The following is a 27,218-nucleotide window of genomic DNA, read 5'->3' on the forward strand; positions in this document are numbered from 1 at the left end:
AAGAAAAGTGGCGGTTGGTGCATGATCTACGAGCTGTAAATGATGTTGTTGAAGATATGCATGCAGAAGTTCCAAATCCACACACGCTGCTGACCAACATCCCTCCAGATGCTAAATACTTTACAGTAATTGACTTATGTGGAGCATTTTTCAGTGTGCCGCTTGCGGAGGAAAGCAGATATCTATTTGCATTCACGTATAAAGGTAAACAATACACATACACAAGGATGCCACAAGGATTCAAACATTCCCCACATTTGTTTAATCAAGTGCTGAAAAATGATTTGGAGGAATTAGAATTGCATGGAACTCTGATACAGTATGTGGATGATCTTCTGATATGTTCCCCCACAATGGAACAATGTCACGAAGACTCCATGTCTGTATTAAGAAAATTGGAAAAAGGCGGACACAAGGTGTCAGAGAAAAAATTACAATATTGTCAGACAGAGGTTGAATATCTAGGCAGGTTGGTAGCACATCAAACTAAAACCATAGCTCCTAGTCAGCTAGAAGGGATTGGTAAAGCACCCAAACCAGAAACAGTCAGACACATGATGACCTTTTTGGGGATGACAGGGTTTAGTTCAGATTGGATAGAGAACTATGCTTTAAAAACTGCGTCATTGCGAGACATCATGAAGGAGGCAGGAACAACTAACCTACAAGCTCGGTTAACATGGAATATAGATGCATCAGCGGCATTCGAAAGCATAAAACGTGAAATGCAAGGGGCAAGCACATTGGCAATTCCAGATTACACCAAGCCGTTCCTGTTGTATGTAGCGAATAGGAGTCAGGGCTATGCATCAGCAGTGTTAATGCAGGACTTGTGTGTTGGTAGGCGGAGTCAACCAATAGCATACTACAGCACAAAGTTGGATGCGGTAGCACAGGGCTACCCACCATGTTACCAAGGATTGGCTGCAGTACAATATGCCTATGACAAGGCCTCATCCATCACAATGGGGTATCCGGTGACGATTCGGACACATCACAAAATCACAGAGTTGATTGAGAAAGGAAAGTTTGTGTTAACGGACGCTAGGTTGTTGGATTATTTGGCATTACTAACATTTCCAGATGTAACAATAGAAAAATGTTTCACGGTGAATCCAGCAGACAGAATTCCACATGATTTTGAAGGGACACCACATGACTGTGTGGCGGATTCTCTCACTTTTACTAAACTAAGGCCCGATCTATTGTCTGAGCCCATGGTTGGGGCAGAAGAGGATTTCTTTGTGGATGGATCATGTTTCAGAGATCATTTGGGTAACCATGCAGGTTTTGCAGTGGTTAGACAGAATCCGGACCACACATTCGCTGTTGTTCGTAGTTCACGGTGCGCACAGCCATGCTCGGCTCAGTTGGCTGAGTTGAAGGCTCTTACAGCGGCCTGTCAAGAGGGGGCGGGTAGATCGGTGAACATCTACACAGACTCTGCATATGCGCACGGCGTATGTCATTTGTTCGGGGCAGTGTGGAAAATGAGGGGGTTTAAGAAAACTGATGGATCCCCCATATTGCATTGTAATCAGATTGTGGAATTGATGTCGGCGTTGATGCTGCCAAAACAAGTGGCGATAATCAAATGTCGAGCACACAGAAAGGGCATTGATAATATCACGAAAGGTAATAACGCTGCAGATGAGGCTGCAAAAGTAGCTTCGGACAGCTGCAGGGCAATCCAGTCAGTATTATCCATGCCTGAGGCCGCGCCTACTGAGGACGACATTGTCCGCATGCAGGAGAAAGCTGGTGTCTATGAGCAGAACATGTGGCTGAAAAGAGGTGCTATACGCTCCCCCGCAGGGTTATGGAGAACTCATGACGGGATGATGTTGGCGCCTACGGCACTGTTGGGGTTACTCATCACTAATGCGCACGGTTTTGACCATTGCGCAAGGGGGGAGGTTTTGAGGAGAATTAGAAAACAAGGTTTTTCTTCACCATACTTGCAAACAATGATCGATTACCAGCTAAATGAGTGTGGAGTATGTGCAAAAAACAATGTAAGAAAAACAATCACTACTCCATTGGGGCACATTCCTACACCTGAAGGACCATTTAGACATTTGGTCATGGACTATGTTGACATGATTAAAAGTATAGGTGGTAAAAGGTATATGTTAGTTATCATAGACAGGTTTAGCAGATGGGTAGAAGCAGTCCCATCAAAAGACCAAAGTGCAGCTACAGTGATCAAATTTCTAACCAGAGAAGTCATGCCAAGGTTTGGAATTCCGTCAGAAATAAGTTCAGACAACGGGGCTGCTTTTATTCAGAAAACACTAAAACAAGTAATCCAGCATTTGCATGTCAAACAAAGATTAGGCTGCGTCTACCATCCTCAATCACAAGGTATGGTGGAAAGAGTGAATGGGACGCTAAAAACAAAAATTAACAAAATTTGTGCAAGTACTAAATTGAATTGGATTGATGCATTACCACTGGCACTAATGAGTTATCGCATGCAATCTAACAGAACGACGCATCTAACCCCGCATGAAATGCTTACGGGTCGACCCATGCCTTCACCTGTCATTCGAGGGCCTCATAAAGGACCTCCATTAGAACAATTGGAAACTGAATTAAGACGCTATATGGGACAACTGACTGGCATACACAGGCTTGTTTTGCAACAGGAGAAAAGCAGAGTTCCAGAGTTGGAGGAGGAACCACCAAGGGGGGTGGAGCCGGGTGACCACGTGTACATCAGTCTTCAGGAGGAAGTGGAACGAACCAGGCGAGAAGGACCATACAAAGTCACCAGCGCAACACCAACAGCCATCCAAGTGGAAGGAAGTGCCACGTGGTATCATCTCAACCACTGCACAAAAGCTGCTCAACCCAAAGCCAGAGACGATCGTGAGGAGGAGGAGCCAGACGCAGACACACGTGGGGCTGACCAGCTGCCCCAGGACCAGATCCAGTCGAGCCAAGAGATTCAGCAACATGATGTTGCTGAAAACGGGGAGCCTGTTTCTGATCCTTTACGGGTTGTGCCAGATTTCGCTGGCACAAGCACAGACCCCGAGGAAGGATGAAACCACGGGGACAACACAAACCTGGAAGGGCCAGGTATTAGGGGGTGATAGGCCTACTGAAGAAAGCCAGAGAGGAACACAGGATAATCCGGCCCAAAATCATTCAGGACTGGTTGACAACAAAGGGAAAATTGTCTTATATGCTCAGATACCACCACAGGACCGAATGAATTTGTGTTTACTGTTATGTCGGATAACCAACCGTTATGTGCATTAACCTCCCGCCAGAATCATGTGCATAGGAAAAATTGGTGTGAAGTAAACATCCAATTTAATCCAATGAAATGGTGTTTAACAGTAACGTCTGGAAAAGCATGGGACTATAAAAGAAAGTATGAATTAAATATGAGAGAACATATATTTTTTAAAACAGTATCAAACATAACGTTCAATTTTACATTAGAAGCAGACGACCCTTGTGTAATCAAAGATCAACCTCCAGTTGGGGATAATGGGAAGACTAACAAAACTTCTGACATCAGGGAGTTAGCACACCCTTCAGTCACTGATATAACTTCTGTTAAAGAGGCAACCACAATACTAGCAACCACTAACATAACTCCAATTAGAGAAATAACAACAGTCATGAGTGATCAAATACAACTAACAACAAATGGTACAGCAGCAACTGCTCAGAGTCAAATACAACTAACAACAAATGGTACAGCAGCAACTGCTCAGAGTCAAATACAACTAACAACAATACTAGCCAAAGTAGAGGTGACCACTTTGGCTAGTATGAAAATGTCTAAAGAGGATAATATAGTAACAGTGGCAACCGCAATATCAATGGTAAATTCAGAAACTATGGCGACAAGGATCTTAACATCGACCTCAATGTCTCTTGAAGAGACTCTTGTAGAACAGACAACTGTTCGAGAGGGTAATAAAACAAAAAAACTTGGTCGCCGCTCGACAGCTAGGACCCTAAAACTATTTAAACCTGATCCCAGTGGCCTCATCAGCGTCAAAACCTCTGACCAACTGTTTAGACAGGCCAAAGCAAATAGGTGGTATAAATGGGTCGAATTTACTGGAAAACAAATAGAGGCAGACAGCTGTTATTTGTGCAGCAAAAATCGTCAGGATGCAATGTATGTCGTAAATACTAAATATGATTTTGAATTTTGCTTAGAAGAACGGACGCAGCAGGAGCATGATATAGAGGTCAATTTAAATAGAACACGAACAGAGGGTATTCCATATCAGAAAAAGTACGTTATATGTTCAATGAAATGTTTTCTGCTGTTAGGATCGAGTCAACATAACAAATATCTTGAAGATGAATATGATGGAATGCCATGGAATGTAATCATGAAAAGATGCCGAGAATTTGACATAACCCTATCACAAGAAATAGGCGAAGTAACACGACCAAAACAAACCAATTTTCAAATTGAAGAAGGCTTAGAATGCTTTCAAAATGACGAAGGAAACATAAATGCCAGCGATGTAGGTAGTATACCAGAGGAACAATGTCGCATAATTTGGAATGTCACCCTATTCGATATAAACGGGAAACGATTGTTATATCAATCACCTGCGATTAAAAATTTTCAGCTTTTACCAGGCTCTCAGCAGAAGTCTAGAGAGAACTACATGTCAATACTATGGAGTGATGGAGCATTCGTGAGCCAGGACAGAGTGGTGGCAGATCAGTTTTGGCTTTGCGGTAATAACATTATTCGTCCCGTACTTGCTAAAATGTGGAGAGGACGATGCGCAAAAGTCCAAGTGGTTACGGAGATTGCAATACTACCATCAATAAAAGATGTTGTCGATAACTTACAAACAGATAACCTAAACAGGCGGAAGAGAGCATACGAGGCAGACGAGAACATAAAAATTTATAAAATAGGACAACCCAGGGGAATACCCGATAAATTTAAGGCACGAAGTGAAGTAGCAGCAGGATTTGAGGCACTACTGCCAGCAATCGGAATTGCTAAAAATGCGGAATGGATCAATTATATATTTTACAACCAACAGAGGTTCATTAACTACACAGATGATGCATTATCTGCATTGGGCGAGCAGCTGACAGCCACAAGCGCTGTGGCTTGGCAGAACAGACAGGCTTTAGATTGGCTTCTAGCAGAAAGGGGGGGAGTTTGTGATCTTATTGGTGAAATGTGTTGTACCTTCATCCCAAATAATACTGCCCCAGATGGATCATTCACACTTGCAATGAACAATTTAAAACGTTTAAGAAAAGAGTTAAAGGAAAACGCAGGCCATGATCAGGGAATGTTTGGATGGCTTGAAACAAAGTTTGGTATGTGGGGAATGATGTTCGCAAAGATAGGGGTAGTGCTCCTAATAGTACTAACAGTGATGGGTCTGATCTTCTGCTGCTGCATTCCCATAGTCAGATCCGTAATAGCATCCAGGCTTTCTAAAGAGATGGCCCTCATGGTGACTGGCATAGAGGAGTCGGGGGAGTGGGAGAGGATGCTTTATGGGAAGATAGATTGGAGTGAAACTAGTGAGGAGACCGGAATGTGAGAATCGGACAACGGAAGGAGGTCCTATTTTCTTAACTGGTGACCTCTCCATGGGAAACAACCATTTCAGACCATTTGAACAAATGGACATTGGACTAATGGGTTTCAGGGCTGGTGGCTGCAAACAGGAGCAACAACCACAATGCCCTAACCCCCCACGTTTATATAGTATACCGGTACATGACAATAATCAGAGCTATCCAAATCTATGCAGGCTTGTTTACAATCTTAGTTTTTATTTATTTTTATTTTTGATTTCTATTGTTTACTGATTTTTTGAAATGTCATTTTTTGAGTTTCATATTTTTATGCCATATATTCTGAAATGCTAATTTTCAATGCATGCTGAAAATACTATGTTATGTGTGAATTCTAGTTTGTATTCTACATTTGATAGATCTTTTTGCCTTAAACAGGTTTAAAATCCTGAGAATTATGCAGGTTGAGATTCCTGAACATGCTTAAAGGTTTTTAATGATGATCAAATGTAGTGCAAAATATAGCCTAAACGACTGTTATGTTTTTGTTGTGATCTTATCTTACAAAAAAGGGGGGATGTGTGGTAGAAATTACTGATTATATTCTGTGATTATTATGAGGTCTTTTATGCTTAATAGTGGAAAACACACAGTGCCTAGGTGTCTGGGTTTAGAACAGATGGAGCCCCCCCTGGAGGGAGCAGGGCTATCTTTGCAGACCATTTGTTGTCTATTTTCTGACCATTCAGGTTAAAGTGGATTTATGACTGAATGGAGGCAGACACCTCAAGGAGAAGCTGTTCTGTTTGTGTGTATAAAAAGACGCCGCAGTTTGTGAACGAGAGTGACTTTGCAAACCCACTCAGGCTGTTGTCGTTGTTGTTTTTCTGCACGATAAAGTCTTTTGTAAATTCTTGCTCCGGACCCCTCGTTTTCATTCTACTCTCTCTCTTGAATTAGTCTAAGTGTTTTATATCTCGGTTAATCTTCAATAATACTGCCAGCAGGGAGCACCAGAGAGCTGAACCGACAGTTGTACATTTCTTAAACTTTCACCAACACAAACACGCACGCTCACTTCAGATCATGGGAGGACGTCAAAAAATCACCACCCATTCTCTGACACTTTAACCGTTAACCTTGGTTCCAACATTTAACATCACACGCACACGCAGTGTATTTCAGATAATTAATGAATTCAGATGTCACAATGATCGTTTACATGGATAAGGAGTCCTACTGAATCAATTACTGCCGTTTATATCTAACTAATGATTGTTTTTGTAAGAGTGTAACGTCGAGCCTCAGAAGCTTTCTCACTCCTTATGTGCTACTGTATAAAACCTGGTTTTGCGCCTGCACTAATTGCTTACGGCCATACCACCCTGAACACGCCCGATCTTATTTGATCTCGGAAGCTAAGCAGGATCGGGCCTGGTTAGTACTTGGATGGGAGACCGCCTTGGAATACTAGGTGCTGTAAGCTATTTCTTTTTCAACTCGAGCTCATTGACTCCGTGGCGTACCGTGACCTGATGTTTACTGCCAACCGCTTTGGAGGATTTAAGCAACATACAAAAACTGACAACGTCTCTCAAAACTATTTTTGTGAAACATGAGGACAGTATAGTGATACTGCCAGCAGGGAGCACCAGAGAGCTGAACCGACAGTTGTACATTTCTTAAACTTTCACCAACACAAACACGCACGCTCACTTCAGATCATGGGAGGACGTCAAAAAATCACCACCCATTCTCTGACACTTTAACCGTTAACCTTGGTTCCAACATTTAACATCACACGCACACGCAGTGTATTTCAGATAATTAATGAATTCAGATGTCACAATGATCGTTTACATGGATAAGGAGTCCTACTGAATCAATTACTGCCGTTTATATCTAACTAATGATTGTTTTTGTAAGAGTGTAACGTCGAGCCTCAGCAGCTTTCTCACTCCTTATGTGCTACTGTATAAAACCTGGTTTTGCGCCTGCACTAATTGCTTACGGCCATACCACTCTGAACAAGCCCGATCTCGTCTGATCTCGGAAGCTAAGCAGGGTCTGGCCTGGTTAGTACTTGGATGGGAGACCGCTTGGGAATACCAGGTGCTGTAAGCTATTTCTTTTTCAACTCGAGCTCATTGACTCCGTGGCCTACCGTTGCGTACCGTGACCTGATGTTTACTGCCAACCGCTTTGGAGGATTTAAGCAACATACAAAAACTGACAACGTCTCTCAAAACTATTTTTGTGAAACATGAGGACAGTATAGTGATACTGCCAGCAGGGAGCACCAGAGAGCTGAACCGACAGTTGTACATTTCTTAAACTTTCACCAACACAAACACGCACGCTCACTTCAGATCATGGGAGGACGTCAAAAAATCACCACCCATTCTCTGACACTTTAACCGTTAACCTTGGTTCAAACATTTAACATCACACGCACACGCAGTGTATTTCAGATAATTAATTAATTCAGATGTCACAATGATGGTTTACATGGATAAGGAGTCCTACTGAATCAATTACTGCCGTTTATATCTAACTAATGATTGTTTTTGTAAGAGTGTAACGTCGAGCCTCAGCAGCTTTCTCACTCCTTATGTGCTACTGTATAAAACCTCGTTTTGCGCCTGCACTAATTGCTTACGGCCATACCACCCTGAACAAGCCCGATCTCGTCTGATCTCGGAAGCTAAGCAGGGTCTGGCCTGGTTAGTACTTGGATGGGAGACCGCCTGGGAATACCAGGTGCTGTAAGCTTTTCTTTTTCAACTCGAGCTCATTGCCTCCGTGGCCTACCGTGACCTACCGTGACCTGATGTTTACTGCCAACCGCTTTGGAGGATTTAAGCAACATACAAAGACTGACAACGTCTCTCAAAACTATTTTTGTGAAACATGAGGACAGTATAGTGATACTGCCAGCAGGGAGCACCAGAGAGCTGAACCGACAGTTGTACATTTCTTAAACTTTCACCAACACAAACACGCACGCTCACTTCAGATCATGGGAGGACGTCAAAAAATCAACACCCATTCTCTGACACTTTAACCGTTAACCTTGGTTCAAACATTTAACATCACACGCACACGCAGTGTATTTCAGATAATTAATGAATTCAGATGTCACAATGATCGTTTACATGGATAAGGAGTCCTACTGAATCAATTACTGCCGTTTATATCTAACTAATGATTGTTTTTGTAAGAGTGTAACGTCGAGCCTCAGCAGCTTTCTCACTCCTTATGTGCTACTGTATAAAACCTGGTTTTGCGCCTGCACTAATTGCTTACGGCCATACCACCCTGAACACGCCCGATCTCGTCTGATCTCGGAAGCTTAGCAGGGTCGGGCCTGGTTAGTACTTGGATGGGAGACCGCCTGGGAATACCAGGTGCTGTAAGCTTTTTCTTTTTCAACTCGAGCTCATTGACTCCGTGGCGTACCGTGACCTGATGTTTACTGCCAACCGCTTTGGAGGATTTAAGCAACATACAAAAACTGACAACGTCTCTCAAAACTATTTTTGTGAAACATGAGGACAGTATAGTGATACTGCCAGCAGGGAGCACCAGAGAGCTGAAACGACAGTTGTACATTTCTTAAACTTTCACCAACACAAACACGCACGCTCACTTCAGATCATGGGAGGACGTCAAAAAATCATCACCCATTCTCTGACACTTTAACCGTTAACCTTGGTTCAAACATTTAACATCACACGCACACGCAGTGTATTTCAGATAATTAATGAATTCAGATGTCACAATGATCGTTTACATGGATAAGGAGTCCTACTGAATCAATTACTGCCGTTTATATCTAACTAATGATTGTTTTTGTAAAAGTGTAACGTCGAGCCTCAGCAGCTTTCTCACTCCTTATGTGCTACTGTATAAAACCTGGTTTTGCGCCTGCACTAATTGATTATGGCCATACCACCCTGAACACGACCGATCTCGTCTGATCTCGGAAGCTAAGCAGGGTCGGGCCTGGTTAGTACTTGGATGGGAGACCGCCTGGGAATACCAGGTGCTGTAAGCTTTTTCTTTTTCAACTTGAGCTCATTGACTCCGTGGCCTACCGTGGCGTACCGTGACCTGATGTTTACTGCCAACCGCTTTGGAGGATTTAAGCAACATACAAAAACTGACAACGTCTCTCAAAACTATTTTTGTGAAACATGAGGACAGTATAGTGATACTGCCAGCAGGGAGCACCAGAGAGCTGAACCGACAGTTGTACATTTCTTAAACTTTCACCAACACAAACACGCACGCTCACTTCAGATCATGGGAGGACGTCAAAAAATCACCACCCATTCTCTGACACTTTAACCGTTAACCTTGGTTCAAACATTTAACATCACACGCACACGCAGTGTATTTCAGATAATTAATGAATTCAGATGTCACAATGATCGTTTACATGGATAAGGAGTCCTACTGAATCAATTACTGCCGTTTATATCTAACTAATGATTGTTTTTGTAAAAGTGTAACGTCAAGCCTCAGCAGCTTTCTCACTCCTTATGTGCTACTGTATAAAACCTGGTTTTGCGCCTGCACTAATTGCTTACTGGCCATACCACCCTGAACATGCCCGATCTCGTCTGATCTCGGAAGCTAAGCAGGGTCGGGCCTGGTTAGTACTTGGATGGGAGACCGCCTGGGAATACCAGGTGATGTAAGCTTTTTCTTTTTCAACTCGAGCTCATTGACTCCGTGGCGTACCGTGACCTGATGTTTACTGCCAACCGCTTTGGAGGATTTAAGCAACATACAAAACTGACAACGTCTCTCAAAACTATTTTGTGAAACATGAGGACAGTATAGTGATACTGCCAGCAGGGAGCACCAGAGAGCTGAACCGACAGTTGTACATTTCTTAAACTTTCACCAACACAAACACGCACGCTCACTTCAGATCATGGGAGGACGTCAAAAAATCACCACCCATTCTCTGACACTTTAACCGTTAACCTTGGTTCAAACATTTAACGTCACACGCACACGCAGTGTATTTCAGATAATTAATGAATTCAGATGTCACAATGATCGTTTACATGGATAAGGAGTCCTACTGAATCAATTACTGCCGTTTATATCTAACTAATGATTGTTTTTGTAAGAGTGTAACGTCGAGCCTCAGCAGCTTTCTCACTCCTTATGTGCTACTGTATAAAACCTGGTTTTGCGCCTGCACTAATTGCTTACGGCCATACCACCCTGAACACGCCCGATCTCGTCTGATCTCGGAAACTAAGCAGGGTCGGGCCTGGTTAGTACTTGGATGGGAGACCGCCTGGGAATACCAGGTGCTGTAAGCTTTTTCTTTTTCAACTCGAGCTCATTGACTCCGTGGCGTACCGTGACCTGATGTTTACTGCCAACCGCTTTGGAGGATTTAAGCAACATACAAAAACTGACAACGTCTCTCAAAACTATTTTTGTGAAACATGAGGACAGTATAGTGATACTGCCAGCAGGGAGCACCAGAGAGCTGAACCGACAGTTGTACATTTCTTAAACTTTCACCAACACAAACACGCACGCTCACTTCAGATCATGGGAGGACGTCAAAAAATCACCACCCATTCTCTGACACTTTAACCGTTAACCTTGGTTCAAACATTTAACATCACACGCACACGCAGTGTATTTCAGATAATTAATGAATTCAGATGTCACAATGATCGTTTACATGGATAAGGAGTCTACTGAATCAATTACTGCCGTTTATATCTAACTAATGATTGTTTTTGTAAGAGTGTAACGTCGAGCCTCAGCAGGTTTCTCACTCCTTATGTGCTACTGTATAAAACCTGGTTTTGCGATTTTTTGACGTCCTCCCATGATCTGAAGTGAGCGTGCGTGTTTGTGTTGGTGAAAGTTTAAGAAATGTACAACTGTCGGTTCAGTCTCTCTGGTGCTTCCCTGCTGGCAGTATCCACTATTACTGTCCTCCTGTTTCACAAAAACTAGTTGTTGAGAGCGTTGTCAGTTTTTGTATGTTGCTTAAATCCTCCCAAAGCGGTTGGGCAGTAAACATCAGGTCACGGTTTACGCCACGGTAGGCCACGGAGTCAATTGAGCTCGACGTTGAAAAGGAAAAAGCTACAGCAACCTGGTATTCCCACGGCGGTCTTCCCACTTCCAAGTACTAACCATGGCCCGGAACCCCTGCTAGCTCCGCGATCAGACGGAGGAACGGGCGGTGTTCAGAGGTGGTATGGGCCGTAAGCAATTAGTGCCCGGCGCAAAACCAGGTTTTATACAGTTAGCACATAAGGCGTGAGAAAGCTGCTGAGGTCCGACGTTACCACTCTTACAAAAACAATCATTAGTTAGATATAAACGGCAGTAATTGATTCAGTAGGACTCCTTATCCATGTAAACGATCATTGTGACATCTGAATTCATTAATTATCTGAAATACACTGCGTGTGCGTGTGATGTTAAATGTTTGAACCAAGGTTAACGGTTAAAGTGTCAGAGAATGGGTGGTGATTTTTGACGTCCTCCCATGATCTGAAGTGAGCGTGCGTGTTTGTGTTGGTGAAAGTTTAAGAAATGTACAACTGTCGGTTCAGCTCTCTGGTGCTCCCTGCTGGCAGTATCACTATACTGTCCTCATGTTTCACAAAAATAGTTTTGAGAGACGTTGTCAGTTTTTGTATGTTGCTTAAATCCTCCAAAGCGGTTGGCAGTAAACATCAGGTCACGGTACGCCACGGTAGGCCACGGAGGCAATGAGCTCGAGTTGAAAAAGAAAAGCTTACAGCACCTGGTATTCCCAGGCGGTCTCCCATCCAAGTACTAACCAGGCCCGACCCTGCTTAGCTTCCCGAGATCAGACGAGATCGGGCGTGTTCAGGGTGGTATGGCCGTAAGCAATTAGTGCAGGCGCAAAACCAGGTTTTATACAGTAGCACATAAGGAGTGAGAAAGCTGCTGAGGCTCGACGTTACACTTTTACAAAAACAATCATTAGTTAGATATAAACGGCAGTAATTGATTCAGTAGGACTCCTTATCCATGTAAACGATCATTGTGACATCTGAATTCATTAATTATCTGAAATACACTGCGTGTGCGTGTGATGTTAAATGTTTGAACCAAGGTTAACGGTTAAGTGTCAGAGAATGGGTGGTGATTTTTTGACGTCCTCCCATGATCTGAAGTGAGCGTGCGTGTTTGTGTTGGTGAAAGTTTAAGAAATGTACAACTGTCGGTTCAGCTCTCTGGTGCTCCCTGCTGGCAGTATCACTATACTGTCCTCATGTTTCACAAAAATAGTTTTGAGAGACGTTGTCAGTTTTTGTATGTTGCTTAAATCCTCCAAAGCGGTTGGCAGTAAACATCAGGTCACGGTACGCCACGGAGTCAATGAGCTCGAGTTGAAAAAGAAAAAGCTTACAGCACCTGGTATTCCCAGGCGGTCTCCCATCCAAGTACTAACCAGGCCCGACCCTGCTTAGCTTCCGAGATCAGACGAGATCGGGCTGTGTTCAGGGTTGGTATGGCCGTAAGCAATTAGTGCAGGCGCAAAACCAGGTTTTATACAGTAGCACATAAGGACGTGAGAAAGCTGCTGAGGCTCGACGTTACACTCTTACAAAAACAATCATTAGTTAGATATAAACGGCAGTAATTGATTCAGTAGGACTCCTTATCCATGTAAACGATCATTGTGACATCTGAATTCATTAATTATCTGAAATACACTGCGTGTGCGTGTGATGTTAAATGTTTGAACCAAGGTTAACGGTTAAAGTGTCAGAGAATGGGTGGTGATTTTTTGACGTCCTCCCATGATCTGAAGTGAGCGTGCGTGTTTGTGTTGGTGTGAAAGTTTAAGAAATGTACAACTGTCGGTTCAGCTCTCTGGTGCTCCCTGCTGGCAGTATCACTATACTGTCCTCATGTTTCACAAAAATAGTTTTGAGAGACGTTGTCAGTTTTTGTATGTTGCTTAAATCCTCCAAAGCGGTTGGCAGTAAACATCAGGTCACGGGACGCCACGGAGTCAATGAGCTCGAGTTGAAAAAGAAAAATGCTTACAGCACCTGGTATTCCCAGGCGGTCTCCCATCCAAGTACTAACCAGGCCCGACCCCTGCTTAGCTTCCGAGATCAGACGAGATCGGGCCGTGTTCAGGGTGGTATGGCCGTAAGCAATTAGTGCAGGCGCAAAACCAGGTTTATACAGTAGCACATAAGGAGTGAGAAAGCTGCTGAGGCTCGACGTTACACTTTTACAAAAACAATCATTAGTTAGATATAAACGGCAGTAATTGATTCAGTAGGACTCCTTATCCATGTAAACGATCATTGTGACATCTGAATTCATTAATTATCTGAAATACAATGCGTGTGCGTGTGATGTTAAATGTTTGAACCAAGGTTAACGGTTAAAGTGTCAGAGGAATGGGGTGGTGATTTTTTGACGTCCTCCCTGATCTGAAGTGAGCGTGCGTGTTTGTGTTGGTGAAAGTTTAAGAAATGTACAACTGTCGGTTCAGCTCTCTGGTGCTCCCTGCTGGCAGTATCACTATACTGTCCTCATGTTCACAAAAACTAGTTTTGAGAGACGTTGTCAGTTTTTGTATGTTGCTTAAATCCTCCAAAGCGGTTGGCAGTAAACATCAGGTCACGGGACGCCACGGAGTCAATGAGCTCGAGTTGAAAAAAGAAAAAGCTTACAGCACCTGGTATTCCCAGGCGGTCTCCCATCCAAGTACTAAACCAGGCCCGACCCTGCTTAAGCTTCCGAGATCAGACGAGATCGGGCGTGTTCAGGGTGGTATGGCCGTAAGCAATTAGTGCAGGCGCAAACCAGGTTTTATACAGTAGCACATAAGGAGTGAGAAAGCTGCTGAGGCTCGACGTTACACTCTTACAAAAACAATCATTAGTTAGATATAAACGGCAGTAATTGATTCAGTAGGACTCCTTATCCATGTAAACGATCATTGTGACATCTGAATTCATTAATTATCTGAAATACACTGCGTGTGCGTGTGATGTTAAATGTTTGAACCAAGGTTAACGGTTAAAGTGTCAGAGAATGGGTGGTGATTTTTTGACGTCCTCCCATGATTGAAGTGAGCGTGCGTGTTTGTGTTGGTGAAAGTTTAAGAAATGTACAACTGTCGGTTCAGCTCTCTGGTGCTCCCTGCTGGCAGTATCACTATACTGTCCTCATGTTTCACAAAAATAGTTTTGAGAGACGTTGTCAGTTTTTGTATGTTGCTTAAATCCTCCAAAGCGGTTGGCAGTAAACATCAGGTCACGGTACGCCACGGTAGGCCACGGAGGCAATGAGCTCGAGTTGAAAAAGAAAAAGCTACAGCACCTGGTATTCCCAGGCGGTCTCCCATCCAAGTACTAACCATGCCCGACCCTGCTTAGCTTCCAAGATCAGACGAGATCGGGCGTGTTTTTTTTTTTTTATCTTTTTTATTATCAAAAAATATATTCAATTTATACAATTACACATTCATTTATACGTATATCAAATAAAAGTAAATGAAAAAAACAGTCCCACAATTAAACCACCCTCAGAAACCGCACAAACAATTAACTAAGCACACTTTCTCTTTTAAATTAAAATAAGAACAACACAGCAAAAAGCAGTATCTTTTCCCGAATACACTTACCCTCGAAATTAAACCGCCCCTCAATCCCAAAGCACAAACCGAACTAGCCAAACACAGAATTCTTTTAACCTCGACCATTTACCCACAAAATTAAACCACCCCTCATTCGAAAAAAAACCACACAAAACCAAAATCCCACAAAAACCCCCCACCTCTCCCACCTCCAAAAATAAGCCACCCCCTTTAAACCACCCAAATCAACCCCAAACGGTGCCCTGCTCAGTCATCCAGTACAATTCCATTCTCATTCACACCACATACTCCCGCGCTCTCTACAAACATACTCACCAAACAAAGCCTCGTCCACAAACATACAGCATTCGTAAGTGTCTTTTCCATTCATTCACAACAGCCTCCATGCATCCAACTTCCTCCTTTCATACAGCGCAAAATCGCGTCTGTTAAAAATCGCCCTCCTTGCGAATCCAAAGTACATATTGATCATTTTCCAATTTCTCTTAATTTCTACTCACTCCCAAGGTACTAGACAATTCCACCACACCCCGTTCCACCCAGCCGTACTCCCACCACTGCACCCTCCCAGCAGCACCCTTGATTTTTCCCCAGGACCTTCCACTAGCTCGCAACTCTTTCCAATATGGCATTTCTTTTATATTCAGTTCTCATAACGTTCGCATTCAGGGAAAAAATAACCAAAGCCATAAATAATAAAAAAAAAATAAGGAAAAACCAACGAAAAAGAGCCAGCTAGCACAATAACCTTCATCAAAAAAATTAACAATTCTTATTCTTCTTCCCACTCCCCTCCGTTTTTTGCTTTGCGGACAGCCTTTTTTTCGCCTCCCTTAGCTCCTCCATGTCCATATCACTCCCCGAGCTCCCCTCCCTCACAGTATTATCAACAAAATCCCCACTCTCACCCACCTCATCATTGCCCCAAGTCATATTAAGTACAGTTTTCCCCGTCCCATCCCCAAACATTCTTACCCCTTCCCGTCTTTCACCTCTGCCTCTCACGCTCCTGTCTCCCTGCCGCCGCGGCAGGCCCTCGCTCCGCTCTCCCCTCAGGTCCGCAGGCTGGCCCGAGGTGAGCTCCTCCTCCAGCAACGTGGGGAATTCCTCCCCCCCAGAGACACCGTCCCGGTCCATGCTCGCGCCCATGCCCTCCTCCTCGTCCTCACCACCACCGTCATCCGGCGCCCCCGGTTCGTCACCATCCAGCTCGCCGCCGTCCTCCTCCGCCTCCTTCTCCACCGGGCATATACAGTCTCTCTCTCTCCTCCGGCATGTCAGACACTTTGCCACCCCAGTGGCACACTCCCGAGCGTAGTGGCCCTGGCATCCACAATTATGGCAGGTAAAATCCGGGCACTCACGCAGGATGTGGCCCGGCTGCATACAGCTCCTGCAAACCTTCATCTGGCGGTCGTGGATTACTCTAAAGTATTCAACACCCGTTGCGGTATTGAATTTAGTGGAATATGGCAAGGATTGCACGAGCTCATTAAATTTGACCCGTACAATCCTTGTACCATCGGCAATATTGGTGCCCGGCCACATCCTCCTCTTGATGGACGAAAGCGCCCGGACTCCCCACCCACTTAGTTTATCCAGGATTTCCGCATCAGAAATGTATGCTGGCAGGGTAAGAAAGGAAACCACCAGCTCGTCATTACATAGTTCTCTGGCAATAATCCTAGTGTTGTGTATTTTAAACCCATCGAGCAGACGGTCCTTCCCCCTCTCTCCGCACACCGTCACCTCCAGCTTCCCGAGGGCCAGCACCCTACAGGCCCTGATTTCTCCGCACACGACCGCCATAGCCTTCATTAATTCTCCTATGGGTATAACGTCCCCGCACTGCTCCACGCAAACCGTGAGCCTCCTCTCATACATGCGCTCTACCTTCTTAATCCCGTCCACTGTTTCTCCACCAGCCACCTGCTCTTGCCCGCCTCCAGCCGCCTTGCCGTTCCCATCTCCCCCGCTCTCTTCTCTCCTTTTTCTCCTCCCGACTCCTCCGCAACACTCCTTCCTCCTCGCAACCCGCCAGCTTTTCCGTCCTCCTCCACCTCAAGTCCTGCTCCATTCACCGTCCCTCCAGCTCGCTGCCCGCCGGCACTCATTTCGCCCGGTGGCTTCGCCGAAGCTAGGCCCCGGATCATTCTCGCCTCCACCGTTGCAAACAAACAAAAACGACTGGAAAAGTATATATATAATAACTCAGGGCGATCCCCCAACAGTCTATGACTGCGGGGGACGAAAAAAAACACAAAATAACTGGGTTGTTAGACCAGATAGCAACACTCCAAAATTCTCTCCACCAGAACAAACAATTTACCATGCGGCTGTCCAAAAAAACACTACGTACTCCGACACTGTAGGGGGCGTCAGGGTGGTATGGCCGTAAGCAATTAGTGCAGGCGCAAAACCAGGTTTTATACAGTAGCACATAAGGAGTGAGAAAGCTGCTGAGGCTCGACGTTACACTTTTACAAAAACAATCATTAGTTAGATATAAACGGCAGTAATTGATTCAGTAGGACTCCTTATCCATGTAAATTATCATTGTGACATCTGAATTCATTAATTATCTGAAATACACTGCGTGTGCGTGTGATGTTAAATGTTTGAACCAAGGTTAACGGTTAAAGTGTCAGAGAATGGGTGGTGATTTTTTGACGTCCTCCCATGATCTGAAGTGAGCGTGCGTGTTTGTGTTGGTGAAAGTTTAAGAAATGTACAACTGTCGGTTCAGCTCTCTGGTGCTCCCTGCTGGCAGTATCACTATACTGTCCTCATGTTTCACAAAAATAGTTTTGAGAGACGTTGTCAGTTTTTGTATGTTGCTTAAATCCTCCAAGCGGTTGGCAGTAAACATCAGGTCCGGTACGCCACGGGTAGGCCACTGGGATCATGAGCTCGAGTTGAAAAAGAATAGCTTACAGCACCTGGTATTCCCAAGGCGGATCTCCCATCCAAGTACTAACCAGGCCCGACCCTGCTTAGCTTCCGAGATCAGACGAGATCGGGCGTGTTCAGGGTGGTATGGCCGTAAGCAATTAGTGCTGGCGCAAAACCAGGTTTTATACAGTAGCACATAAGGAGTGAGAAAGCTGCTGAGGCTCGGACGTTACACTTTTACAAAAACAATCATTAGTTAGATATAAACGGCAGTAATTGATTCAGTAGGACTCCTTATCCATGTAAACGATCATTGTGACATCTGAATTCATTAATTATCTGAAATACACTGCGTGTGCGTGTGATGTTAAATGTTTGAACCAAGGTTAACGGTTACAGTAGTCAGAGAATGGGTGGTGATTTTTTGACGTCCTCCCATGATCTGAAAGTGAGCGTGAGTGTTTGTGTTGGTGAAAGTTTAAGAAATGTACAACTGTCGGTTTCAGCTCTCTGGTGCTCCCTGCTGGCAGTATCACTATACTGTCCCTCATGTTTCACAAAAATAGTTTTGAGAGACCGTTGTCAGTTTTGTATGTTGCTTAAATCCTCCCAAGCGGTTGGCAGTAAACATCAGGTCACGGTACGCCACGGAGTCAATGAGCTCGAGTTGAAAAAGAAAAGCTTACAGCACCTGGTATTCCCAGGCGGTCTCCCATCCAAGTACTAACCAGGCCCGACCCTGCTTAGCTTCCGAGATCAGACGAGATCTGGCATGTTCAGGGTGGTATGGCCGTGAGCAAATAGTGCAGGCGCAAAACCAGGTTTTATACAGTAGCACATAAGGAGTGAGAAAGCTGCTGAGGCTCGACGTTACACTTTTACAAAAACAATCATTAGTTAGATATAAACGGCAGTAATTGATTCAGTAGGACTCCTTATCCATGTAAATTATCATTGTGACATCTGAATTCATTAATTATCTGAAATACACTGCGTGTGCGTTTGATGTTAAATGTTTGAACCAAGGTTAACGGTTAAAGTGTCATAGAATGGGTGGTGATTTTTGGAAGTCCTCCAATGAGCGGAAGGGAGAGTGCGGGTTTGTGGGGGTGGGAAAGTGGAAGAATGTACAACTGTCGTTCAGCTCTCTGGGGCGCCCTGCTGGCAGTAATCACTATACTGTCCTCATGTTTCACAAAAATAGTGTTGAGAGACGTTGTCAGTGTTTTGTATGTTGCCTTAAATCCTCAAAGCGGTTGGCAGGTAAACATCAGTCACGGTACCCACGGTAGCCAACGGAGTCCAATAGCTCGAGTTGAAAAAGAAAAAGCTTACAGCACCTGGTATTCCCAGGCGGTCTCCCATCCAATACTAACCAGGCCCGACCCCTGCTTAGCTCCGAGTTCAGAGACGAGATCGGGCGTGTTCAGGTGGTATGGCCGAAAGCATATAGGTGCAGGCGCAAACCAGGTTTTATACAGTAGCAACATAAGAGTGAGAAAGCGGCTGAGGGCTCGACGTACACTTTTACAAAAACAATCATTAGTTAGATATAAACGCAGTAATTGATTCAAGTAGGACTCCTTATCCATGTAAACGATCATTGTGACATCTGAATTCATTAATTATCTGAAATACACTGCGTGTGCGTGTGATGTTAAATGTTTGAACCAAGGTTAACGGTTAAAGTGTCAGAGAATGGGTGGTGATTTTTTGACGTCCTCCCATGATCTGAAGTGAGCGTGCGTGTTTTGTTGGTGAAAGTTTAAGAAATGTACAACTGTCGGTTCAGCTCTCTGGTGCTCCCTGCTGGCAGTATCACTATACTGTCCTCATGTTTCACAAAAATAGTTTTGAGAGACGTTGTCAGTTTTTGTATGTTGCTTAAATCCTCCAAAGCGGTTGGCAGTAAACATCAGGTCACGGTACGCCACGGTAGGCCACGGAGGCAATGAGCTCGAGTTGAAAAAGAAAAAGCTTACAGCACCTGGTATTCCCAGGCGGTCTCCCATCCAAGTACTAACCAGGCCCGACCCTGCTTAGCTTCCAAGATCAGACGAGATCGGCGTGTTCAGGTGGTATGGCCGTTAGCAAATAGTGCAGGCGCAAAACCAGGTTTTATACAGTAGCACATAAGGAGTGAGAAAGCTGCTGAGGCTCGACGTTACACTTTTACAAAATCATTAGTTAGATATAAACGGCAGTAATTGATTCAGTAGGACTCCTTATCCATGTAAATTAGATTGTGACATCTGAATTCATTAATTATCTGAAATACACTGCGTGTGCGTTTGATGTTAAATGTTTGAACCAAGGTTAACGGTTAAAGTGTCATAGAATGGGTGGTGATTTTTGACGTCCTCCCATGATCTGAAGTGAGCGTGCGTGTTTGTGTTGGTGAAAGTTTAAGAAATGTCACTGTCGTTCAGCTCTCTGGTGCTCCCCTGCTGGGCGTATCACTATAATGTCCTCATGTTTTCACAAAAATTACTTTTGAGAGACTTGTCAGTTTTGTATGTTGGCTTAAATCCTCCAAGCGTGTTGGCAGTAAACATCAGGTCACGTAGGACCACGGTAGGTCCACGGAGGCAATGAGCTCGAGTTGAAAAAGAAAAGCTTACAGCACCTGGTATTCCCAGGCGGTCTCCCATCCAAGTACTAACCAGGCCCGACCCTGCTTAGCTTCCGAGATCAGACGAGATCGGGCGTGTTCAGTATGGTATGGCCGTAAGCAATTAGTTCAGGCGCAAAACCAGTTTTTATACAGTAGGAGTGAGAAAGCTGCTGAGGCTCGACGTTACACTTTTACAAAAACAATCATTAGTTAGATATAAACGGCAGTAATTGATTCAGTAGGACTCCTTATCCATGTAAACGATCATTGTGACATCTGAATTCATTAATTATCTGAAATACACTGCGCGTGCGTGTGATGTTAAATGTTTGAACCAAGGTTAACGGTTAAAGTGTCAGAGAATGGGTGGTGATTTTTTGACGTCCTCCCATGATCTGAAGTGAGCGTGCGTGTTTGTGTTGGTGAAAGTTTAAGAAATGTACAACTGTCGGTTCAGCTCTCTGGTGCTCCCTGCTGGCAGTATCACTATACTGTCCTCATGTTTCACAAAAATAGTTTTGAGAGACGTTGTCAGTTTTTGTATGTTGCTTAAATCCTCCAAAGCGGTTGGCAGTAAACATCAGGTCACGGTACGCCACGGTAGGCCACGGAGGCAATGAGCTCGAGTTGAAAAAGAAAAAGCTTACAGCACCTGGTATTCCCAGGCGGTCTCCCATCCAAGTACTAACCAGGCCCGACCCTGCTTAGCTTCCAAGATCAGACGAGATCGGGCGTGCTTTTTTTTTTTTTTTCCTTTCTTCTCTCCTCCCTCTTTCCCTTTCTTCTCTTTCTCCTTCTTTTCTTCTCTTGTTTTCTTTTTTCTTCTCTCTTTCTCCTCTTTCTCTCTTTTCCTCTTCTCTTTTTTTTTTTTTGTCTTTGTCGTTTTTCTCTCTCGTTTCTTTATTCTCTTTCTCTCTTTATCTTTCTTCTTCTCTCTATTCCTTTTTTTCTCTCTCTCCTTTCTTTTCTTCCTCTCTCTTCTCTTCTTTCTCTTTCCTCTCCTCTTTCTCCTCTTTCTCGCTTCTCTTTTTCTTCTTGTTTCTCCTTCACCTTCATCATGTCCAACTCCTTGCTCTTCACCAGTATCGTTGGTTTTGCTCGCTGGGGTTTTTCTTCTGCAGAATCTTGGCCATTGTATCTGCCCACCCAGCGTTAAGGTTAGTGGGTTCTCCGTCAACCTCCTCAATTCCTTTATCTTCATCGTCTGCCTCATCTCCGTCACTAACTTTAATGTCCTCTTTATCATCAGCATCATCCCCCTCATCATCATCATCCATGTCATTCATGTCATTTTTCTCCTCACTACTTACAGCACCTGGGCTTCTGAGGAGGTCCTCCCATCCAAGTACTAACCGAGTAGCCCGACCCTGCTTAGCTTCCGAGACAGACGAGATCGGGCGTGTTCAGGGTGGTATGGCCGTAATGCAACTTAGTGACAGGCGCAAACCCAGCGTTTTATCCAGTAGCACATAAGGAGTGAGAAAGCTGCTGAGGCTCGACGTTACACTTTTACAAAACAATCATTAGTTAGATATAAACGCAGTAATTGATTCAGTAGACTCCTTATCCATGTAAACGATCATTGTGACATCTGAATTCATTAATTATCTGAAATACACTGCGTGTGCGTGTGATGTTAAATGGTTGAACCAAGGTTAACGGTTAAAGTGTCAGAGAATGGGTGGTGATTTTTGACGTCCTCCCATGATCTGAAGTGAGCGTGCGTGTTTGTGTTGGTGAAAGTTTAAGAAATGTACAACTGTCGTTTCAGCTCTCTGGTGCTCCCTGCTGGCAGTATCACTATACTGTCCTCATGTTTCACAAAAATAGTTTTGAGAGACGTTGTCAGTTTTTGTATGTTGCTTAAATCCTCCAAAGCGGTTGGCAGTAAACATCAGGTCACGGTACGCCACGGTAGGCCACGGAGTCCATGAGCTCGAGTTGAAAAAGAAAAAGCTTACAGCACCTGGTATTCCCAGGCGGTCTCCCATCCAAGTACTAACCAGGCCCGACCCTGCTTAGCTTCCGAGATCAGACGAGATCGGGCGTGTTCAGGGTGGTATGGCCGTAATCAATTAGTGCAGGCGCAAAACCAGGTTTTAAACAGTAGCACATAAGGAGTGAGAAAGCTGCTGAGGCTCGACGTTACACTTTTACAAAAACAATCATTAGTTAGATATAAACGGCAGTAATTGATTCAGTAGGACTCCTTATCCATGTAAACGATCATTGTGACATCTGAATTCATTAATTATCTGAAATACACTGCGTGTGCGTGTGATGTTAAATGTTTGAACCAAGTTAACGTTAAAGTGTCAGAGAATGGGTGGTGATTTTTTGACGTCCTCCCATGTATCTGAAGGTGAGCGTGCGTGGTTTGTGTTGGTGAAAGTTTAGAAATGTACAACTGTCGGTTCAGCTCTCTGGTGCTCCCTGCTGGCAGTATCACTATACTGTTCTCATGTTTCACAAAAATAGTTTTGAGAGACGTTGTCAGTTTTGTATGTTGCTTAAATCCTCCAAAAGCGGTTGGCAGTAAACATCAGGTCACGGTACCACGGTAGGCCACGGAGTCAATGAGCTCGAGTTGAAATAGAAAAAGCTTACAGCACCTGGTATCCCAGGCGGTCTCCCATCCAAGTACTAACCAGGCCCGACCCTGCTTAGCTTACAGAATCAGACGTGATCGTGCGTGTTCAGGGTGGTATGGCCGTAAGCATTAGTGTAGGCGCAAAACCAGGTTTTATACAGTAGCACATAAGGAGTGAGAAAGCTGCTGAGGCTCGACGTTACACTTTACAAAACATCATTAGTGAGATATAAACGGCAGTAATTGATTCAGTGGACGCCTTATCCATGATAAACGATCATTGTGACATCTGAATTCATTAATTATCTGAAATACACTGCGTGTGCGTGTGATGTTAAATGTTTGAACCAAGGTTAACGGTTAAAGTGTCAGAGATTGGGTGGTGATTTTTGACGTCCTCCCATGATCTGAAGTGAGCGTGCGTGTTTGTGGTGGTGAAAGTTTAAGAAATGTACAACTGTCGGTTCAGCTCTCTGGTGCTCCCTGCTGGCAGTATCACTATACTGTCCTCATGTTTCACAAAAATAGTTTTGAGAGACGTTTGTCAGTTTTTGTATGTTGCTTAAATCCTCCAAAGCGGTTGGCAGTAAACATAGGTCACGGTACGCCACGGTAGACCACGGAGTCAATGAGCTCGAGTTGAAAAGAAAAAGCTTTCAGGACCTGGTATTCCCAGGCGGTCTCCCATCCAAGTACTAACCAGCCCGACCCTGCTTAGCTTCCGATATCAGGACGAGATCGGGCGTGTTCAGGGTGGTATGGCCGTAGCAATTAGTGCAGGCGCAAACCAGTTTTATACAGTAGCACATAAGGAGTGAGAAGCTGCTGAGGCTCGACGGTTACACTTTACAAAAAACAATCATTAGTTAGATATAACGGCAGTAATTGATTCAGTAGGACTCCTTATCCATGTAAACATCATTGTGTGACATCTGAATTCATTAATTATCTGAAATACACGCGTGGGCGGTGTGAGTATAAATGTTTGAACCAAGGTTAACGGTTAAAGTGTCAGAGGATGGGTGGTGATTTTTTGACGTCCTCCCATGATCTGAAGTGAGCGTGCGTGTTTGTGTTGGTGAAAGTTTAAGAAATGTACAACTGTCGGTTCAGCTCTCTGGTGCTCCCTGCTGGCAGTATCACTATACTGTCCTCATGTTTCACAAAAATAGTTTTGAGAGACGTTGTCAGTTTTTGTATGTTGCTTAAATCCTCCAAAGCGGTTGGCAGTAAACATCAGGTCACGGTACGCCACGGTAGGCCACGGAGGCAATGAGCTCGAGTTGAAAAAGAAAAAGCTTACAGCACCTGGTATTCCCAGCGGTCTCCCATCCAAGTACTAACCAGGCCCGACCCTGCTTAGCTTCCAAGATCAGACGAGATCGGGCGTGTTCAGGGTGGTATGGCCGTAAGCAATTAGTGCAGGCGCAAAACCAGGTTTTATACAGTAGCACATAAGGAGTGAGAAAGCTGCTGAGGCTCGGCGTTACACTTTTACAAAAACAATCATTAGTTAGATATAAACGGCAGTAATTGATTCAGTAGGACTCCTTATCCATGTAAACGATCATTGTGACATCTGAATTCATTAATTATCTGAAATACACTGTGCGTGTGCGATGTTAAATGTTTGAACCAAGGTTAACCGTTAAAGTGTCAGAGAATGGGTGGTGATTTTTTGACGTCCTCCCATGATCTGAAGTGAGCGTGCGTGTTTGTGTTGGTGAAAGTTTAAGAAATGTACAACTGTCGTTCAGCTTCTGGTGCTCCCTGCTGGCAGTATCACTATACTGTCCTCATGTTTCACAAAAATAGTTTTGAGAGACGTTGTCAGTTTTTGTATGTTGCTTAAATCCTCCAAAGCGGTTGGCAGTAAACATCAGGTCACGGTAGCGGTAGGCCACGGAGGCAATGAGCTCGAGTTGAAAAAGAAAAAGCTTACAGCACCTGGTATTCCCAGGCGGTCTCCCATCCAAGTACTAACCAGGCCCGACCCTGCTTAGCTTCCTCAGACGAGATCGGCGTGTTCAGGGTGGTATGGCCGTAAGCAATTAGTGCAGGCGCAAAACCAGGTTTTATACAGTAGCACATAAGGAGTGAGAAAGCTGCTGAGGCTCGACGTTACACTTTACAAAAACAATCATTAGTTAGATATAAACGGCAGTAAATGATTCAGTAGGACTCCTTATCCATGTAAACGATCATTGTGACATCTGAATTCATTAATTATCTGAAATACACTGCGTGTGCGTGTGATGTTAAATGTTTGAACCAAGGTTAACGGTTAAAGTGTCAGAGAATGGGTGGTGATTTTTTTGACGTCCTCCCATGATCTGAAGTGAGCGTGCGTGTTTGTGTTGGTGAAAGTTTAAGAAATGTACAACTGTCGGTTCAGCTCTCTGGTGCTCCCTGCTGGCAGTATCACTATACGTCCTCTGTTTCACAAAAATAGTTTTGAGGAGAGACGTTTGCAGTGTTTGTATGTTGCTTAAATCTCCAAAGCGGTTGGCAGTAAACATCAGGTAACGGGACGCCACGGTAGGCCACAGAGCTAATGAGCTAGAGTGAAAAAAAAGAAAAATCTTACAGCCCCCTGGTATTCCCAGGCGGTCTCCATCCAAGTACTAACAAAGCCGACCCTGCTTAGCTTCCGAGATCAGGACGAGATCGCGCGTTCAGGGTGGTATGGCCGTTTAAGCAATTAGTCAGGCGCAAAAACCAGTTTTTATCCAGAGCACATAAGGAGTGAGAACGTGCTGAGGCTAGACGTTACACTCTTACCCATAACAATCATTAGTTAGATATAAACGGCAGTAATGCTTCAGTAGACTCCCTTTATCCATGAAACACGCATCTTGTGACATCTGATTCATTTATTATTGAAATACACTGCTGGTCTGGTGTGATGTTAAATGTTTTGAACCAAGGTTAAACGGTTAAGTGTCAGAGAATGGGTGGTGATTTTTTGACGTCCTCCCATGATCTGAAGTGAGCGTGCGTGTTTGTGTTGGTGAAAGTTTAAGAAATGTACAACTGTCGTTTCAGCTCTCTGGTGCTCCCTGCTGGCAGTATCACTATACTGTCCTCATGTTTCACAAAAATAGTTTTGAGAGACGTTGTCAGTTTTTGTATGTTGCTTAAATCCTCCAAAGCGGTTGGCAGTAAACATCAGGTCACGGTAGCACGGTAGGCCACGGAGGCAATGAGCTCGAGTTGAAAAAGAAAAGCTTACAGCACCTGGTATTCCCAGGCGTCTCCCATCCAGTACTAACCAGGCCCGACCCTGCTTAGCTTCCGAGATCAGACGAGATCGGGCGTGTTCAGGGTGGTATGGCCGTAAGCAATTGTCAGGCGCAAAAACCAGGTTTTATACAGTAGCACATAAGGAGTGAGAAAGCTGCTGAGGCTCGACGTTACACTTTTACAAAAACAATCATTAGTTAGATATAAACGGCAGTAATTGATTCAGTAGGACTCCTTATCCATGTAAACGATCATTGTGACATCTGAATTCATTAATTATCTGAAATACACTGCGTGTCGTGTTGATGTTAAATGTTTGAACCAAGGTTAACGGTTAAAGTGTCAAGAATGGGTGGTGATTTTTTGACGTCCTCCCATGATCTGAAGTGAGCGTGCGTGTTTGTGTTGATGAAAGTTTAAGAAATGTACAACTGTGTCGTTTCAGCTCTCTGGTGCTCCCTGCTGGCAGTATCACTATACTGTCCTCATGTTTCACAAAAATAGTTTTGAGAGACGTTGTCAGTTTTGTATGTTGCTTAAATCCTCCAAAGCGGTTGGCAGTAACATCAGGTCACGGTACGCCACGGTAGGCCACGGAGGCAATGAGCTCGAGTTGAAAAAGAAAATCTTACAGCACCTGGTATTCCCAGGCGGTCTCCCTCCAAGTACTAACCAGGCCCGACCCTGCTTAGCTCCGAGAT

At 44.3% G+C, this 27,218-nt stretch overlaps 17 non-coding genes and 7 pseudogenes across 17 annotated transcripts; 7 read left to right on the forward strand and 17 right to left on the reverse strand.

Moving 5' to 3' along the window:
- The first annotated feature begins 6,899 nt into the window (after positions 1-6,899).
- On the forward strand, positions 6,900-7,018 carry LOC130395432 (5S ribosomal RNA). Its single transcript, XR_008898489.1, has one exon. It is a non-coding gene; the product is annotated as a 5S ribosomal RNA (ribosomal RNA).
- A 519-nt stretch (positions 7,019-7,537) lies between these two features.
- On the forward strand, positions 7,538-7,656 carry LOC130395247 (5S ribosomal RNA). Its single transcript, XR_008898325.1, has one exon. It is a non-coding gene; the product is annotated as a 5S ribosomal RNA (ribosomal RNA).
- Positions 7,657-8,185: 529 nt separating this feature from the next.
- Positions 8,186-8,304, forward strand: LOC130394732 (5S ribosomal RNA). Its single transcript, XR_008897862.1, has one exon. It is a non-coding gene; the product is annotated as a 5S ribosomal RNA (ribosomal RNA).
- A 528-nt stretch (positions 8,305-8,832) lies between these two features.
- Positions 8,833-8,951, forward strand: LOC130400703 (5S ribosomal RNA). Its single transcript, XR_008903179.1, has one exon. It is a non-coding gene; the product is annotated as a 5S ribosomal RNA (ribosomal RNA).
- Positions 8,952-9,470: 519 nt separating this feature from the next.
- Positions 9,471-9,589, forward strand: LOC130394460 (5S ribosomal RNA). The gene has a single exon (XR_008897616.1). It is a non-coding gene; the product is annotated as a 5S ribosomal RNA (ribosomal RNA).
- Positions 9,590-10,118: 529 nt separating this feature from the next.
- On the forward strand, positions 10,119-10,238 carry LOC130395252 (5S ribosomal RNA). The gene has a single exon (XR_008898330.1). It is a non-coding gene; the product is annotated as a 5S ribosomal RNA (ribosomal RNA).
- Positions 10,239-10,755: 517 nt separating this feature from the next.
- Positions 10,756-10,874, forward strand: LOC130400530 (5S ribosomal RNA). The gene has a single exon (XR_008903012.1). It is a non-coding gene; the product is annotated as a 5S ribosomal RNA (ribosomal RNA).
- Positions 10,875-12,319: 1,445 nt separating this feature from the next.
- LOC130400927 (5S ribosomal RNA) lies at positions 12,320-12,439 on the reverse strand. Its single transcript, XR_008903395.1, has one exon. It is a non-coding gene; the product is annotated as a 5S ribosomal RNA (ribosomal RNA).
- A 518-nt stretch (positions 12,440-12,957) lies between these two features.
- Positions 12,958-13,078, reverse strand: LOC130394646 (5S ribosomal RNA). The gene has a single exon (XR_008897784.1). It is a non-coding gene; the product is annotated as a 5S ribosomal RNA (ribosomal RNA).
- A 523-nt stretch (positions 13,079-13,601) lies between these two features.
- Positions 13,602-13,722, reverse strand: LOC130395268 (5S ribosomal RNA). Its single transcript, XR_008898344.1, has one exon. It is a non-coding gene; the product is annotated as a 5S ribosomal RNA (ribosomal RNA).
- Positions 13,723-14,242: 520 nt separating this feature from the next.
- Positions 14,243-14,363, reverse strand: LOC130395281 (5S ribosomal RNA). The gene has a single exon (XR_008898355.1). It is a non-coding gene; the product is annotated as a 5S ribosomal RNA (ribosomal RNA).
- Positions 14,364-18,105: 3,742 nt separating this feature from the next.
- Positions 18,106-18,226, reverse strand: LOC130395143 (5S ribosomal RNA). The gene has a single exon (XR_008898232.1). It is a non-coding gene; the product is annotated as a 5S ribosomal RNA (ribosomal RNA).
- Positions 18,227-18,749: 523 nt separating this feature from the next.
- LOC130394817 (5S ribosomal RNA) lies at positions 18,750-18,868 on the reverse strand. Its single transcript, XR_008897938.1, has one exon. It is a non-coding gene; the product is annotated as a 5S ribosomal RNA (ribosomal RNA).
- Positions 18,869-19,398: 530 nt separating this feature from the next.
- On the reverse strand, positions 19,399-19,517 carry LOC130396232 (5S ribosomal RNA; annotated as a pseudogene).
- A 528-nt stretch (positions 19,518-20,045) lies between these two features.
- On the reverse strand, positions 20,046-20,162 carry LOC130396049 (5S ribosomal RNA; annotated as a pseudogene).
- A 522-nt stretch (positions 20,163-20,684) lies between these two features.
- LOC130401017 (5S ribosomal RNA) lies at positions 20,685-20,803 on the reverse strand. The gene has a single exon (XR_008903480.1). It is a non-coding gene; the product is annotated as a 5S ribosomal RNA (ribosomal RNA).
- Positions 20,804-21,987: 1,184 nt separating this feature from the next.
- On the reverse strand, positions 21,988-22,109 carry LOC130396286 (5S ribosomal RNA; annotated as a pseudogene).
- Positions 22,110-22,638: 529 nt separating this feature from the next.
- On the reverse strand, positions 22,639-22,757 carry LOC130400083 (5S ribosomal RNA). The gene has a single exon (XR_008902566.1). It is a non-coding gene; the product is annotated as a 5S ribosomal RNA (ribosomal RNA).
- A 527-nt stretch (positions 22,758-23,284) lies between these two features.
- Positions 23,285-23,402, reverse strand: LOC130396023 (5S ribosomal RNA; annotated as a pseudogene).
- Positions 23,403-23,925: 523 nt separating this feature from the next.
- Positions 23,926-24,043, reverse strand: LOC130396202 (5S ribosomal RNA; annotated as a pseudogene).
- Positions 24,044-24,570: 527 nt separating this feature from the next.
- LOC130394867 (5S ribosomal RNA) lies at positions 24,571-24,688 on the reverse strand. The gene has a single exon (XR_008897984.1). It is a non-coding gene; the product is annotated as a 5S ribosomal RNA (ribosomal RNA).
- A 521-nt stretch (positions 24,689-25,209) lies between these two features.
- On the reverse strand, positions 25,210-25,323 carry LOC130396062 (5S ribosomal RNA; annotated as a pseudogene).
- Positions 25,324-25,854: 531 nt separating this feature from the next.
- LOC130396281 (5S ribosomal RNA) lies at positions 25,855-25,971 on the reverse strand (annotated as a pseudogene).
- A 528-nt stretch (positions 25,972-26,499) lies between these two features.
- LOC130395464 (5S ribosomal RNA) lies at positions 26,500-26,616 on the reverse strand. Its single transcript, XR_008898518.1, has one exon. It is a non-coding gene; the product is annotated as a 5S ribosomal RNA (ribosomal RNA).
- Between the last annotated feature and the right edge of the window lie 602 nt (positions 26,617-27,218).

Source organism: Gadus chalcogrammus, chromosome 12 (assembly GCF_026213295.1).
Source record: "Gadus chalcogrammus isolate NIFS_2021 chromosome 12, NIFS_Gcha_1.0, whole genome shotgun sequence".
NCBI classification, from domain to species: domain Eukaryota; kingdom Metazoa; phylum Chordata; class Actinopteri; order Gadiformes; family Gadidae; genus Gadus; species Gadus chalcogrammus.